The sequence below is a fragment of the Lampetra fluviatilis genome, chromosome 54 (assembly GCF_964198595.1).
Source record: "Lampetra fluviatilis chromosome 54, kcLamFluv1.1, whole genome shotgun sequence".
NCBI classification, from domain to species: Eukaryota; Metazoa; Chordata; class Hyperoartia; order Petromyzontiformes; family Petromyzontidae; genus Lampetra; species Lampetra fluviatilis.
The window spans coordinates 815148-830651 of record NC_136328.1 but is presented as its reverse complement, the minus strand read 5'-3'; the positions used below and the strand labels follow the sequence as shown (position 1 = coordinate 830651).

General features: G+C 51.5%; 1 protein-coding gene and 1 long non-coding RNA gene across 3 annotated transcripts in view; both read right to left on the bottom strand.

Annotated features, from left to right (window-relative positions):
- Window positions 1-6081, bottom strand: part of LOC144949566 (protein NDRG3-like) — a 51214-nt gene extending 45133 nt beyond the window's left edge. Inside the window, exon 1 of one of the 2 annotated variants that reach the window (XM_078879506.1) lies at window positions 5983-6081. The gene's annotated coding sequence lies outside the window, so the exon portion shown is untranslated. The remainder of the gene's footprint in view (window positions 1-5982) is intronic. The other variant, XM_078879509.1, reaches the window with a different exon arrangement.
- LOC144949574 (uncharacterized) overlaps window positions 1-15504 on the bottom strand; it is a 207398-nt gene that overhangs the window by 102325 nt on the left and 89569 nt on the right. The window lies entirely within an intron of this gene.

Sequence of the window (15504 nt, the reverse complement as noted above, 5' to 3'; positions counted from 1 at the left end):
GCAGATGGAGTCAACCCAGGGTTGGGCGGCTCAAAACAGGTTCGGACGCCGATGTTTAAATCACCCTGGACGTGCCCAGACCTGTCAGCTCTGGGGAGCCAAGCAGGGTTCAACCTGGTTAGTACTTTGATGGGAGACTACTGCCTGGGAATACCGGGTGGTGTAGAGGCTTGGGTGGAAAGGTGGCCAAGGAGAAGGATTTAGCGATGAATTATTCAATCTATTTGTGGAGTCACGAGTGTGAACCCCTCTGGAGTGCATGTGTGCTCTGGGTACTCCATCGTGAAATTATTGTATTGCAATGTACTGATATTACTCATGGCCAGGAATTTAACCGTGGCACAGTGCGCTAACCACCGCTCCTCCTAATACTGTACATGCACACCCCGTACATTTCACATTCCCTGTGTCAAGCGTGCAACAGGCTGTACCGAGTTTATGATTAACAATTAAATTTATTGACCTTTCACCATGCCCTAGGGGCTAGGCAGTAGGTTGTCGAAGTTTAAAATAAAACACAGCCTTTTGTCAATCCACTGCTGGACGAATTCCTCCCCATGCTGAGGCAGTCACGGAGGCGACAGAGGCGGGTGTGTGCCCAGGCCCAGTTCAGATCGACGACTCGCCGCCGATGCCCGATGTTGGCCGTGGCCCGGAATCAAACTCGGGTGGCCAAGCTGCACGGTGACGAAATGTGCTCCCCGAACCACTGTGCCGCCATCGCTGCCCAGCCCCACCGTGAAAACAGAAAACCAATTAAACGATCACACGGATAATGCACCCCACACTCAAGAGAAAAAGAATATGAATGCGCGGTCAGAACTTTTTTTTTTCCAAATCAACGACTTTGGAAGGCATTAAAAGCACAGAGGGGTATTCTCAATTCACATCAGGGTCATGTTCTCAAAACTCTGAATTGTTATCGGTTAAAACAATGGACTTGCAATCTAAAGGTCGCCAGTCCAATTCGACCTCCCGGCTAAGCAGTTCAGAATCAGAATCTTTATTTCGGCTGGAGGAATCCGATGAAAGATGAAGCTCTTGTTCATTAGTTGAAACATTTAGGCAAGTTTATTAAATCCCCCTACCCTGCCACTCTGTCCATTTGGCAGTATAAATGGGTACGGCACCACAGAGACCACGTGTCGTGGGGATAAGTGTCAGTATATCTTCCAATACATTTGGCCAGCGTGGAAGAGTAGGCCAAATTTAGCCCTCCAGAGCTACCTGTATAGTGCAAGTAGGGCTGCACCATTGCCCCCAACTGTTAAGGCAGGAGAAAGTCGGATATGCGAGCGAGATGCGAGCTTCCTCAAGAAGGCAGCTTTATTATCATGAGTCAGTCCAGGCGTGTTTACACATCTGGCCTCATTGCATTACAGCAGCGGCAACCCACCCAGAGACCTCGTGCACTTGCATGGTGACGTCATCTATTATGTAAACAAACCCACACGACTCGGCAGCCAAGATCTAGAGCAGGGGAAAAAATCAAATCTCCAGAATAGAGAGAGAGGGGGGGGTGAATATCTGTGAGCCAGCGCCGAACGGCAGATTCGTTTGGGGTTTCGTGTGACGTCACCACAGCGTGGCTTCTCGGGATGATGGGGGTGGTGGTGGTCGTGGTGGTGGTGGTGGTTGTGTGGTTGTGATGGTTGTGTTGACGGTGGTCTTTGGTGCTGGCGATGGTGTAAGCATGGATGCGGAACTTCCTTCGCACCGTACGTGGCCAACCGTGCTAAATCGGGAGGTGCGGGGGTAGGTGGTGTGGATATAATATTTGAACCGGTCCTGGGACTCACCTAGGTCCGCTCGGCCTCAAGTAAGTACCTGGTGCGGTGTGTAAACATCAGCATTGGTGAGACAAAGGCGGCCAGCCGGGCTCGTTGTTGAACAGCCACTCACCCCCTCGTGCGCCATGCCGGCCTTAATAGGTGCTCGCTAACAGCGCTGGCCACAACTTCCCGGTAAATGCTAAGAGGGGGATCTCTCTGTGTCTGACGTTGATGCGCCTATTGTGGTGCCGCTTACGTGACGATACGCAACTGGGGGTAGTTGTGCGGTGGGAGTGCTGATGGATGTGCTTTGTTATGAATGATGCAGGGTCAGAAAAATAAATAGATTATACAAAATACAAAGATCCCCCGTATAGACTAAACAGACTGTTGGGGCAAGTGCTGTTAGCGAGGTGCACCGAATGAAGGGCGGCGCGGCCAACGAGGGGGGGGGCAGCACCACGCCCGGATGTCTTAGACCAACAAACACACACACAGTCACACATCACACACACCACACACACACACGATCACTCACACATCACACAGTCACACACATTCGCACACACAGGATCTCACACACACACAGTCACACAAACTCAGACAAGCACGTCACACACACACACAGAATCACACACAGTCTCACACACAGCCTCACACACAGCCTCACACACGCATAAAAAGCGCACAAACTCGCTCGCACCCTGCACCACAAACTCACACCGAAAATTATCGCAAAACAAAAATAACCGTTCGACTGTAAATAGATAAACTGTGGCACACAAATCACACTTAACTCACACACACACACGGATAATCCCGCACGTACACGCAAACTCACACACACGACAAACACGCAAACTCACACACACACACGACAAACACGCAAACTCACACACACACACGACAAACACGCAAACTCACACACACACACGACAAACACGCAAACTCACACACACACACGACAAACACACAAACTCACACACACACACACGACAAACACACAAACTCACACACACACACGACAAACACGCAAACTCACACACACACACGACAAACACGCAAACTCACACACACACACGACAAACACGCAAACTCACACACACACACGACAAACACGCAAACTCACACACACACACGACAAACACGCAAACTCACACACACACACGACAAACACGCAAACTCACACACACACACGACAAACACGCAAACTCACACACACACACGACAAACACGCAAACTCACACACACACACGACAAACACGCAAACTCACACACACACACGACAAACACACAAACTCACACACACACGGATAATCCCGCACGTACACGCAAACCCACACGCACAAGACAAACACACAAACTCACACACTCACACACACACAAGACAAACACACAAACTCACACACACACACACGACAAACACACAAACTCACACACACACACGACAAACACGCAAACTCACACACACACACGACAAACACGCAAACTCACACACACACACGACAAACACGCAAACTCACACACACACACGACAAACACGCAAACTCACACACACACACGACAAACACGCAAACTCACACACACACACGACAAACACGCAAACTCACACACACACACGACAAACACGCAAACTCACACACACACACGACAAACACACAAACTCACACACACACGGATAATCCCGCACGTACACGCAAACCCACACGCACAAGACAAACACACAAACTCACACACTCACACACACACAAGACAAACACACAAACTCACACACACACAAGACAAACACACAAACTCACACACACACAAGACAAACACACAAACTCACACACAAGACAAACATACAAACTCACGCACACACAAGACAAACACACAAACTCACACACAAGACAAACATACAAACTCACGCACACACACTCGTGCACCCGCACACAAACTCACACACCGCAAGTTATCGCGAACCAAAAATAACTGTGCTAAATAAATATAATAAAGTGCACGCCAAGCCCGACTCGGTCAACACTCGCCCATTTAAACGCCGCCTCCTCCTCCCTCTCTCTCCACCTTCAAACTCACGCCACCCGGAGCTGCGACATCACCACCATCATCATCATCACCATCATCACAATCGTCACCACCACCATCATCATCACCACCATCATCATCATCACCACCATCATCATCACCACCACCACCACCATCATCACCACCACCACCATCATCATCATCTACTACCGTGCCCGTGCCGTCTCAAACCATGAACCACATTTTGCATGCGGCCCCCGCTTAGAGTGCGACGATACCAAGCGGCACACCACGATCCGTAATGTCACTTTCTATTGTTCGTGATGCACTTCGTAACGGTGGAATAACAAAGATGGCCCCCCCCTCCTCCCCCCACGTGGCCTTCATTCGCATAGGGGCAGGAGACGACTGTGCCCTGGGCCGCCTTTGTCTCCCCCAGAGCTGCACAGGCGAGCACACGGCACGCAATGGGCGGGGCCATTGGCGATGCCCCCTCTGTCCACAACACCCCGGCTGGCGAACAACGTGTTGCCCCTGCTGCCCTGTGTGTGTGTGTCTCTGTGTGTGTGTCTGTGATCAGTCGGTCATCTCGGTCATCTCGGTCAGTCGACCCGTGGCAACTGGGTCTGCCCCGTGACCTCCTGCCAGCGGGCGTTTGACACTTCACGTGGCCTCAAGGTGCACATGGCCTGGCACAAGCGTCGTGGTGACGTCACCGCCACTTAGTGGCGAATGGCGGTTGTTGTTGTGTGTCTGTGTGTGTGCGTGTCTGTGTGTGTGCGTGTCTGTGTGTGTGCGTGTCTGTGTGTGTGCGTGTCTGTGTGTGTGCGTGTCTGTGTGTGTGCGTGTCTGTCTCTGTGCGTGTCTGTCTCTGTGCGTGTCTGTGTGTGTGCGTGTCTGTCTCTGTGCGTGTCTGTCTCTGTGCGTGTCTGTCTCTGTGTGTCTGTCTTTGTCTGTTCACATTCCCGCTCACGCCCAATAAGAGCGGCGAATATTTGAACCGGTTTTGGGCCTCCTCTAGGTACACTCGGCCTAAAATAAATACCGTACCTTGCTTTAACACGTGGGTTTTCGCGACCAATATCCAGGTTTTTTTGGGGGGGGGATTAAATCGCGTAAATTTACACGATCTAACGTAAATGTACACGATCTAACAAACAAAAAACTCTTTTGGACCATACCTTGGGTGAGGTGTAATTAAAAATATATATGTTTTGGAAAGACAAAGGCGGTCGGGAGCGGTGATAGCCACCCACCCCCTTCGTGTACCGCCCCGGCCTTAATAGGTGCTCGCTAACATCGCTTTGCCCAACAGCCAGTTAAGGCGACACTGTGGATCTTAGTCGTGAATGTATTTTTTGTACCATAAGCAATCACAGCCATCAATTAACACCACAACAACCACGACAACAACGAGGACGGCTTGCGCGGCTTAACCTCTGCTGCCCCTCAACAAAGGATTGTGTCAATTTAAACAAAGAGACACCGAGACAAACAATGGGACGTGTTTCTCGACTCGTACCAGTGTAACGCACTCTGTAGCACTGTTGTTCACACACAACAACTACACACACACACCACTACACACACACAATTCACTACACACACACCAACTACACACACACAATTTAAATGGCCCTCAATCGTGCGATATTAAATCACTGTAGTTTAACACACACACAACTATATACGCGCGTACAAGTGTTACATGCTCAATGCTAATAGGCTCACGACGTATACATTACTTACATATCGCCCTGTTACACGCAAATACACAAACAAGTATCACAATGTATAATATTAACACGCACATCATTGCAATTACTTACATACACATCATTGCAATTACTTACGCACACATCATTGCGTACATACGAACAATTTATGTTAAAATCTGCAGTGTCACAACATATCAATATACATCAATGTACCGTCACACACACACAAGTATGTACATTGTGTGTGTGTGTCACACACACAAGTACATACAATTCCTACTCGATGCCGCTATGCTAGCGCCCCGTATCGTGCGTAGCGCCGAATTCTAGACCACGACGGGGATTGACTCCATTAGCATGCAGCGGCACCTTACGGGTCTCGGTATCCTACACACACACACGTGTGTGTGTCTCTGTAGCCTACGGTGGTTATCTTGTTGCAGGGAGAGAGAGAGACGTGTGTTTACCGTGGAGGTCGCGCTGCGAAGTCGCTTGCCCGCTCGCAACTTGCTCTGATCTGTTGATTCTTCGGTTGTTTTGCAAAATTTAACCAGCAGCTGGGGCTGGGCGCGACCATTCAGTGGCGCTGGAGCGGGGGGGTTGGCGCTGCCGTCTCCGCTTTGGTGGTCTGGGGGGGGGTGGGGGACGGCTCCACCCACCCCAAGTGCCGAGCCCAGGCAAGGGGCGGGGGGGTTGGTCACAAAACACCCCCCCGCGCTGATTGTGTTGGCACGCGTTGGTACATTCCAACTATGTGTTGCTTGGCCGTGTTGCAAATGTGTTTGTGTGGTTTCTCTGGGGGGAGGGGAGGGGGGGTACGTGTGTGCGCATGTTGCATAGCAGCTTTGTGAATCCGCTGCTGGATGAACAGGGCATCTCCTCACCCATATGGGGGTCATTGAGGGCAATTTGACCATACTTCACCATGCTGGTCAAGTTACTCTCCATGCTATAAAACATTATTATTAGACTGTATATTTATTTGTAATGTATCTCATGCCTATAGTTGCTCGTGTATTAAAATAAACACGTGGATTTTTTTTATGTTGCTCTATATTTAGGAAAGCAAGTTGCGTTGTGCAAGCGGCGGGTGGATGCACACGTGACACGGTGGTTGGGTTTTGGCTGGCTACAAACATGTGGTGGTGAAGGGAAAAACGTGGAATGCGGAGCGACCTTCTCCGGAGCGTGGAGTCGGATCTCCGGAGCGTGGAGTCACAACTGCCGATAGAACTTCCACGGATTTCTACATCACAATGGGACGTGCATTTAATCCAAGGAGTACACACACAGACATCTTCCACGTGTCCCTGGCAAGCAATGCCTTCTGTGTACATGACGGGGCGTTGTACGTGCACAGCTCTTATTGTCACTCCACTGCTGGATGAAGTATGGTCAAGATAACTTTGACCAAACTTCACGGAGTAGAGACGTGGGAAGATGCAAGTACGGTACCACCTGTACCTTGTCACTCAGCACACCTGGTCACTCAGTGTACCTGGTCACTCAGTGCACCTGTACATCACAAAAGCGTCAGCTTGATTAATGAATCAGCATTCACGGATACACTCTCTTCTTCTACCGCTGCCACCGCGAGCTTTGTCCCCGTGAGTGTCGCTCGCTGATGCCTCCACTCGTGGTGACGCCGCCGTCTACCAGGCCGACCAGCGCCGGGTTATCCGAGTAGCAAAGGTAGCTACATATGTGTTAGCTACATTTGTAGTAGCTACATGTGTACCACATATGTAGTAGCTACTACATATGTAGTAGCTACTACATGCGCATTAGCTACGGGCCCCGCACTTTCAAGGGCCCCGCGCTAAATGCTTTCAAGCTATACATTTCGGTTCAGTGATGCTGCACTTGCTCTATTACTATAGTACTATACCGCCTTCAACTTTTACGAACAACTGGGTGTTTAAGGTTAGCGATTTTTCGTATTATCTGGCTGTATAGCAAATAAAAAAATACAATTACTTTACTGTTGCAAGTTAAACATTTGTGTTTTAATTTTTACGTGTTTTTTTTTATTTAGGGCCTCTTTAAAACATCACATGCTACAGGCCCCGCCCCTAGCTTAATCCGGCACTGCGGCTGACCGTTTCGTATCATCCACATTGTGTTCACCCACCACCACACTGTTCACACACCTCCACACTGTGTTCACACACCACCACACTGCAGCTCACAACGACAACAACCGCCATTCGCCAATAAGTGACGGTGACGTCACCACGACGCTTGTGCCAAGCCATGTGCACCTTGAGGCCACGTGAAGTGTCGAATGCCCGCTGGCAGGAGGTCACGGGGCAGACCCAGGTGCCACGGGTCGACTGACTGAGATGACCGAGATGACTGGCTGATGCACCACCTGTGCCCCCTACTGTGCCAACTTGCTGTGCTTTAGCCACCCGGCGCTCCGCTCGATGTTGTGAGCGTCGCTCCTCCGCCCTCTGTTGTTGTTGGAGGGCGACTGCCTCCAACTGCCCAGTAGCGTCCTTCACGAGCCTCCTCCACAGAGGCCGATCTTGACACCGCTGGTACCGGTCATCGGCAAGTCCACTCAGCTCCACGTCCTCCTGTACCACATCACTCCATCTCTTCTCTAGCCCGTGCCGCGCCCGTTTAGCCCCCTCGATCCGGCCGACAAAAGCTGTTTAGGCATGCGGTGGCTGGGAATGCGGGCTACATGACCCAGCCACACACACACTCACCCACACACACTCACTCACCCACCCACACACACACTCACCCACCCACACACACTCACCCACCTACTCACCTATTCATCCCGCCACTCCCTCACCACACTGCAGGCTACACCACGTCTTTCTCTGATAGTTCTCGAGCACTGCTGCACTGTGCAATTCTCTCCCATCGTCTATTTACCCAAGTTCTTACAACATGGCTCATAAAAACATGTAAAGTATTAATTATTATCTCAGCTTTAATTGTTGCTCTCCACTTGGTATTGTGTGCCTTGGGGCCCTGCGCTCAGAACCGTGATAAAAAAAAAGTTTCATTTATTAGAGGATCCTGGCTGCTGATAAGACCCAAGAGGTCAAACCCGGTTCAGAGTTTGCAAACTTCAACGAAGGCTGGTGGATTATATTGATCTGGCAAGCCAATTAAAAGGCTGATGGAGTAAAGTTGCACATTTAATTTATATTTGCTTGTATCTCTGTAGTGTCATCCTAATAAGCCAAGGGTTGATGTCCATGACAGACAATTTTCATCTTTAGCTATCTTCAGCGTATGGATGTTGAACTACTTTCGTAGCCAACCTTGCTAATCGGAGGTGCGTCTCCCACGGAGAGATCCGTCCCACCGTCTCACATTGTCCCGACAATCGATCCGTTTCATTCCTCTCCGACTTGTTTCTCTTGCGGAGACAATCGCCATTGTCAGAGCACGGCAGGAGACACACACGAGTCTTATCTCGTTCGTGCTGGTGACGGCCAGTTGACCAATTGTTCAGCAGCCCTTTTGAGCCGCGCGCGCGTCTTGATGCGGGGCTGCAGAGCAGCGGCGCACGGACAGCGCCAGCCCGCAGACTCGGCAGTCGCACGCACCAGCAGCACCACCATGGCAGAGAGATGCTGCGACAACAGGGCTATCGCCTAAAACGTCGCCTATACATTTTTCTATGTTTATTTTCATCCATTTAGGACAGAATGTGTCGATTTTTTTTATTTTAATTGTGGGCTGGAGAGTCTCTCTGCGGTTCAAGATAACTACCAAACCACCGGTCCGGGATACACATCCCAATATTGCAGAACCCTGCAAACGAGTCTTGAGATTTTAGTGTAACTTTTTGGTTGCATGCCCCTGCCATCTAAACCATTCTATGGTTTCACCGGTGTGTTTTTTTACTCTGTCAAGCGCCTTGCGTAAAGGCACTATAAACAAATAAGATCAGATATATCAAGTAACGCACGTGACCGTTTTTGCATTCATCTCTGTCTCATGTTGTTGTTGTTGTCGGGTCCCTGCGTGCGCACCACTAAAGCTGGACCCTTGTGTAAGAAGCCAGGGCCCCCCCCCGCCTCCTACCCCCATCACTCCCTGTCACCGCTGGCTCGTCAAGCAGCCGCCTCGGACTCTACCGATGGCGCAGCCACTGCGAGGCTGAGACAGCCGTGCGCGCTGGGATGCCGCGGAACTGAGGGCACCACCACCACCGCCACCACCACCGCCGCCACCACCACCACCGCCGCCACTTTACAAACAGCGGAGGGGGGTGGGGCGGACTGATTTTGCAATCGTGGGGCGGGGGGCATGAAGACACACGGGGGCTGGGGTCGCGATCGCGTCGCAGATGTGACGCAGCGAGAGTTGTCTGCGCGAAGGAGCTGCGGTCGAGGGGGACGGGACACGGGGTGGCTTAACCATTTGCCCTTCCGCCCGGTGGTTGGGGTCAACTGTTTACGATGTCATGACCAGGTCACATCCTGGCGTGATGCGTGGAGCCGCGGCATCGAGGGGAACGTTTTGTTGGAGCGAAGAGGTCAGGCGATCAGGCAGGGCTGAGAGATGAATTGTGGCAGCATCTCAGGACTGCGAGGAGTGGTTGTGGCATCGTAGCATCGGCGCGGAGAGGTCTTCACTCAGCAGCGGATAGAGAGTGGCCACTGCCGCTGCTGCTGTCCACGGGCGTGAGCTGTGGCGATGCAGTTGTGGGGCACCGGCTCGTGCGAAGGTGACCTTGGAGAGGGGAAAGACTTAGTAATGAGTTCTGTACAGCAGGTCAATTAAGCTATTCATTTTCCAATAACAAGGACATTGCTCCAAACTAAGCAACAAGCCACGGTGTTTGCGTGAACTTTGAGATGACCCCCCCACCCCACCCCCACGGAGCGATACGAATCTCCATCGCGTTTATTGCGGGAGTCGTTTATTCCTCCGCGTCTCAATGTTGTTGTGTTTCACGGCCCGGGGTTCATCGAGTTCACCACAACACGTGGCCAAAGTCACCTTCAGACTGCGCGCTCACCTGACGTGACTCGGGCGGCGGCCGATCCATGGGGTGGTGTAGAAACGCCCCACACGGACAAGGCCCTAAAGCATCAAACACAAGCACGCCGGGGCTCGGGGGCTCGGCTGCACCCCCGTCGTGGGACCCAACTTCTCGTGGGTAAACAAAAAAACCCCACACCCCTTCACAAGAAGGGCGTTGTATTACTTTCAGTGCACGTGGCCCGCTGTGATATATCAGTGTCCCTCGAACGAGGGTGGCGATACGTTAACTACCTCGCCTGGTCGTGGGTTCGTTCCCGACCCTTGACACCTGCTGCACATTCAGAGTGTGAATGTTTCCTCTACCCGTGGTCGCGTGGATCGTTCTCTGGGGCTGTCCGGGGTTTCCTTCCACGTTTAGAAACATGCGCGGAGAGAACTCGGCTGCGATAAATGTCCACGTGGCAAGCCGAGAGGTTCAGCTACGATTCGTGGCCACGTTACTTGTGAAAAGATCCACATGTCTCAGTGGGCCTTACCTGGTAAAAAAAAATGTAAATAGTCGTCACATTTTTAAATAGCTTACTTTTTTTTTTATAGAAAATGGGAACCAAAGCGGGAAAAAGTGCGCTGATGAGCAGCATCGGTCTTGTAATGAAACGGAGAGAGACGCGGAGAGAGAGGGGGAGAGAGAGAGGGGGAGAGAGAGAGAACACGACACGTTGTGGACGTGCGCCGAGGTGGAGGCATCGCCCTGATCGCGGGTCTCAGTGCGGCTCTCACTCCGCCCAGATACTGACAGCTGACATTGCAGGTCGACTTGGGCAGGACACGTAACGAGAGGGCGGCAGTGCCTCCCCCACCCCCATGAGCAAGGATTGACCGCACAGAGATGTGAGACGAGACATCCAGAGAGACGCGTGCGAGTGAAAGCGGCGGCGGCGTAGCGGTTAGCGCCGCGCTGTGCTGCGAACCCGGCCACTCGAGTTCGATTCCTGCTCACGGTCAACACCAGCGACGAATATCTGAACTCGTCCTGGGCCTCCCCTAGATCGACTCAGCGTCAAATGAGTACCTGTTGCGGTGTGTAAACACTGCGCCGCTGGTGTAGTAGCTGCCGTGTTTGATGCTCGGGGGAATACAACAACCACTGAGCAAGTGGAGCGCACGCGGCAGAGATGACGTGGTGAAGGGTGAAGGTGGAGTGGTGAATGGTAAAGGTGGAGTGGTGAAGAGTGAAGGTGGAGTGGTGAAGGGTGAAGGTGGAGTGGTGAAGGTGGAGTGGTGAAGGTGGAGTGGTGAAGGTGGAGTGGTCACGAGACCGTGCTAGGTCGTAGCGGGCGCTTGGGGGGAATGTGTGGGGAGGCCTTCATCCAACAGTGGATAGATCACGGCTGCTGACGACGACGACGACGATGATGACGATGATGATGACGATGATACGAGGACGACGTCGTCGAGGTGTCTCGCGTCGCCGGGCGATGACCACCGAGGTGGCAGCGCTGCCAGGCCACGGGGTGAAGTTGTGGCCCTTGCGCGACTCGGTGGGGATGGAGGTTTTGTTGTTGTTGTTGTGCGACTCGGTGGGGATGGAGGTTTTGTTGTTGGTATTGTTGTTGTTGTTATTGTGCGACTCGGTGGGGATAGAGGTTTTGTTGTTGTTATTGTTGTGCGACTCGGTGGGGATGGAGGTTCTGTTGTGGTTGTGAAACGTGATTCAGAAGAAGGAATAAGACAAAATAGCAACTTTACCAACAACAAATGTGTGCTAATGTTGGTGTGCTAATGTTGGTGTGCTAATGTTGGTGTGCTAATGTTGGTGTGCTAATGTTGGTGTGCTAATGTTGGTGTGCTAATGTTGGTGTGCTAATGTTGGTGTGCTAATGTTGGTGTGCTAATGTTGGTGTGCTAATGTTGGTGTGCTAATGTTGGTGTGCTAATGTTGGTGTGCTAATGTTGGTGTGCTAATGTTGGTGTGCTAATGTTGGTGTGCTAATGTTGGTGTGCTAATGTTGGTGTGCTAATGTTGGTGTGCTAATGTTGGTGTGCTAATGTTGGTGTGCTAATGTTGGTGTGCTAATGTTGGTGTGCTAATGTTGGTGTGCTAATGTTGGTGTGCTAATGTTGGTGTGCTAATGTTGGTGTGCTAATGTTGGTGTGCTAATGTTGGTGTGCTAATGTTGGTGTGCTAATGTTGGTGTGCTAATGTTGGTGTGCTAATGTTGGTGTGCTAATGTTGGTGTGCTAATGTTGGTGTGCTAATGTTGGTGTGCTAATGTTGGTGTGCTAATGTTGGTGTGCTAATGTTGGTGTGCTAATGTTGGTGTGCTAATGTTGGTGTGCTAATGTTGGTGTGCTAATGTTGGTGTGCTAATGTTGGCGTGCTAATGTTGGCGTGCTAATGTTGGCGTGCTAATGTTGGCGTGCTAATGTTGGCGTGCTAATGTTGGCGTGCTAATGTTGGCGTGCTAATGTTGGCGTGCTAATGTTGGTGTGCTAATGTTGGTGTGCTAATGTTGGTGTGCTAATGTTGGTGTGCTAATGTTGGTGTGCTAATGTTGGTGTGCTAATGTTGGTGTGCTAATGTTGGTGTGCTAATGTTGGTGTGCTAATGTTGGTGTGCTAATGTTGGTGTGCTAATGTTGGTGTGCTAATGTTGGTGTGCTAATGTTGGTGTGCTAATGTTGGTGTGCTAATGTTGGTGTGCTAATGTTGGTGTGCTAATGTTGGTGTGCTCGTCTCGTGCCAGACGGAACGCTGTGCGGAGTCCGTATGTCCAGAAGCGTTGTGCAACGTTTACCCAAAATAATAATTTAAAAAATACAAATCTGGCGAGCTGGAGTGACCGCTTGGGCAGCAGCCTACAGTGAAGATAACGAGTTCAATAATACAACACGAGTTCAATAATACAACACGAGTTCAATAATACAACACGAGTTCAATGATACAACACGTATTAAAGTGCTGCCACAGTAGGATTGTGGGTTACATCAATAATTAACAGAAATGTATCTGTCGTCACAACATTGCATTTCATTTGTCGTTAACATTTATGTGTGGAATCAGCGCTCTGTATGGACTCAGTGTGGTGTGTGGACTCAGTGTGGTGTATGGACTCAGTGTGGTGTATGGACTCAGTGTGGTGTATGGACTCAGTGTGGTGTATGGACTCAGTGCGGTGTGTGGACTCAGTGTGGTGTATGGACTCAGTGTGGTGTGTGGACTCAGTGTGGTGTGTGGACTCAGTGTGGTGTGTGGACTCAGTGTGGTGTGTGGACTCAGTGTGGTGTATGGACTCAGTGTGGTGTGTGGACTCAGTGTGGTGTGTGGACTCAGTGTGGTGTGTGGACTCAGTGTGGTGTATGGACTCAGTGTGGTGTGTGGACTCAGTGTGGTGTGTGGACTCAGTGTGGTGTATGGACTCAGTGTGGTGTGTGGACTCAGTGTGGTGTGTGGACTCAGTGTGGTGTGTGGACTCAGTGTGGTGTATGGACTCAGTGTGGTGTGTGGACTCAGTGTGGTGTGTGGACTCAGTGCGGTGTATGGACTCAGTGTGGTGTATGGACTCAGTGCGGTGTGTGGACTCAGTGTGGTGTGTGGACTCAGTGTGGTGTGTGGACTCAGTGCGGTGTGTGGACTCAGTGTGGTGTGTGGACTCAGTGTGGTGTATGGACTCAGTGTGGTGTGTGGACTCAGTGTGGTGTGTGGACTCAGTGTGGTGTATGGACTCAGTGTGGTGTGTGGACTCAGTGTGGTGTGTGGACTCAGTGTGGTGTATGGACTCAGTGTGGTGTGTGGACTCAGTGTGGTGTGTGGACTCAGTGCGGTGTGTGGACTCAGTGTGGTGTGTGGACTCAGTGTGGTGTGTGGACTCAGTGCGGTGTGTGGACTCAGTGTGGTGTGTGGACTCAGTGTGGTGTATGGACTCAGTGTGGTGTGTGGACTCAGTGTGGTGTGTGGACTCAGTGTGGTGTATGGACTCAGTGTGGTGTGTGGACTCAGTGTGGTGTGTGGACTCAGTGCGGTGTATGGACTCAGTGTGGTGTATGGACTCAGTGCGGTGTGTGGACTCAGTGTGGTGTGTGGACTCAGTGTGGTGTATGGACTCAGTGTGGTGTGTGGACTCAGTGTGGTGTGTGGACTCAGTGTGGTGTGTGGACTCAGTGTGGTGTGTGGACTCAGTGTGGTGTGTGGACTCAGTGTGGTGTGTGGACTCAGTGTGGTGTGGTGTATGGACTCAGTGTGGTGTGTGGACTCAGTGCGGTGTATGGACTCAGTGTGGTGTATGGACTCAGTGCGGTGTGTGGACTCAGTGTGGTGTGTGGACTCAGTGTGGTGTGTGGACTCAGTGCGGTGTGTGGACTCAGTGTGGTGTGTGGACTCAGTGTGGTGTGTGGACTCAGTGCGGTGTATGGACTCAGTGTGGTGTGGTGTATGGACTCAGTGTGGTGTGTGGACTCAGTGTGGTGTGTGGACTCAGTGTGGTGTGTGGACTCAGTGTGGTGTATGGACTCAGTGTGGTGTGTGGACTCAGTGTGGTGTGTGGACTCAGTGTGGTGTATGGACTCAGTGTGGTGTGGACTCAGTGTGGTGTGTGGACTCAGTGCGGTGTATGGACTCAGTGTGGTGTATGGACTCAGTGCGGTGTGTGGACTCAGTGTGGTGTGTGGACTCAGTGTGGTGTGTGGACTCAGTGCGGTGTGTGGACTCAGTGTGGTGTGTGGACTCAGTGTGGTGTGTGGACTCAGTGCGGTGTATGGACTCAGTGCGGTGTGTGGACTCAGTGTGGTGTATGGACTCAGTGTGGTGTGTGGACTCAGTGTGGTGTGTGGACTCAGTGTTTCCCCAGCAGCTATGAACGAGGCAGGCGATGTCAGGACCGGTGCCATCTTCTCGGACTCCCGTGAGCAGAGGGAAGACCGCTGAAACAAACGCGGCCTGGTGGCACAATGGGTCTGCCCCCCCTCCCCCACTGACCGTGCCGATGTCAGGGACCTCTGCACCGTCAGAGCCCGTCCGTGACAAATCCCCAA